Below are 2500 nucleotides of genomic sequence, written 5' to 3'. Positions count from 1 at the left end.
GCCAAGATTCCCTTACATAGCAACATTAGCGGCTAACAGCTAGCACCAAACAACTGAGATTAATGTTTTTACCAATTTGGAAGAAAAGAAAACACAGCGAGTCTTTCTTACCTCTGCTTTGCAGTCTTCCACACCTCAGATATCACAGGACTTTGAGACAGGATAGAAAATTAAAATGTTCCACCTCAGGCCATGTAGCTTGTCTTTGCTCTTGTCTTTGCTCTATGTTCAAGTCAGTCACAACTCACAACAACTTCTAGTTGTAAGTGCTTCTTACTCCAATGAGTGTATTTTATTACTAATCACAAGGTAGGCTAAACACGTTTGCTCAAAACAAAAGAAAACACTGTTAAATCTCTCTCTGTCTTTTCCCTCACAAACTTCATCTGCTGATCAAAATGCACTTTCCCCCCATAAACTGTAGCTCCTCCTCCTGGTCAAAAAGTACAACTATGTACCTTAAGTGGCCAACAACGATTTTGTACCTAGGTAAAGGTCCACAGTTGTCCCCATAAGGGCCTTTTAAGTACCCTTTACCAATCCACAGGGTACTTTTATGACAAATGTACCTTTAGGGTACAGAAACCATAGCCCTATTTCTGTGTGTGTAGCATCCATATTCCATATAGTTGAACATTTGCATAAAATAGCAGATCTACAAGCTCACAATGCGTCACAGTGTGTTGTGAGCTGGTAGATCAGATATTTTTGGCAACGGTTTAGAAGGTAAAAAAAAGAGCAGACCAAGTCAATCACGTTCGGTATTCAAAATGTACTTGAGTAAAAGTACAAAAGTATTGGCATCAAAATGCACTTAAAGAACCAAAAGTAAAAGTACTCATTATGCAGAATGTCCCGTTTTCAAATGTATACAATGAATAAAAATCCTTTGAAAATAGCAGATCTACAAGCTCACAACGCGTCACAAAGCGACGCAGTGTGAGCTTGTAGATCAGCTACTTTCAAATTGTGGAAGTGTATATATAGGTCTGAAGTGGTTTGTTATAATACTAAAAATCTACAAAGTAACTAGTAAGTAAAGTGTTCAAATAATTGTAGTGGAGTAAAAATATCTGCCTTTGAGATGTAGTGGAGTAGAAGTAAAATTGTAAAAAAATAATTGGAAACACTCCAGTAAAGTAAAAGAAAATACAGTACTTGAGTAAATGTACTTAGTTACTTTCCACCACTGCAAGCAACAGAAATAATGTCCTAATAATATGAATGGAACAACGACAGACTTTCAAAACATTTATTAAACAATTACAGTTTATTTCTACAAATGACCTTACAATAATCTCTCTCTCTCTGAGAAGATGATGTCATCTTTAATGATCGTACAATAACACATGAAATGAAACATTATGAAGAATGAGAATAATATGGAATGAAAACAACACAATGAAACAATGATCTAATAATGAATCAATAGATAAACAATGAATGATTTGACTTCATTGATGAATGAATGCATTTAGTGGATGTTTGAATCCGGAGTCAAACACACACTGTTCCTCACTCTGTTGTGTCAAATAGACATCAAATACATGAGCGTGTTTCTACATGAGAGACACACGTATGACTCTGATATTTGCATCATCACTATTTATGATACATATTTATATCAAATACATGAGTGTTTCTACATGAGAGACACACGTATGACTCTGATATTTACATCATCACTATTTATGATACATATTTATATCAAATACATGAGTGTTTCTACATGAGAGACAAACGTATGACACTGATATTTACATCATCACTATTTATGATACATATTTATATCAAATACATGAGTGTTTCTACATGAGAGACACACGTATGACCCTGATATTTACATCATCGTCGTCGTCATCATCAGTATTATGATATATGATACATATTTATACATCTGTGGAGGGGAGGTTTGTGCAGCATCTGATTTAATGTAATGTAATCTAATTTTATGTAATCTGATTTAATGTAATCTAATCTGATGTAATCTGATCTAATCTAATGTAATCTGATGTAATCTGATCTCCCTGTGGTGATGACTGAATCAAAGAAAAGGAGACTAATAGTGAACTGGTGTTAGAGAGGATTTCCGTGGACCCCTCCTCTGAAAACATGTTGTACCAGGGACCCCCATACAAGATCTGTGATATTAAAATGTTTCAAAAACATATTCCAAAATGTGTTCCAAGACGTATTTGAAAATGGCAGATCTACAAGTTCACACGTTGTGAGCTTGTAGATCTGCCGTTTTGAAAATGTCAATTTATATATGTTTAACTTTAAACCCTCCCTGGAACCCCCTCAAGGACCCCTGGGGGTCCCCGGACCACACTTTGAGAACCGCTGGTCTAGACCACCGCTTTTCAAAGTCAGGTCTGGGGATCCCCAAGGGGTCCAAATGGACCCTTACAGGTCTGTAACTCTGAGAGTGTTTAAATGGAACCAAATGGACCCTTACAGGTCTGTAACTCTGAGTTAAATGAACTCTTATAATTTTATA

The sequence above is a fragment of the Gymnoscopelus braueri genome (assembly GCF_963280865.1).
Source record: "Gymnoscopelus braueri genome assembly, chromosome: 18".
NCBI classification, from domain to species: Eukaryota; Metazoa; Chordata; class Actinopteri; order Myctophiformes; family Myctophidae; genus Gymnoscopelus; species Gymnoscopelus braueri.
This window is presented reverse-complemented; position numbering follows the sequence as displayed.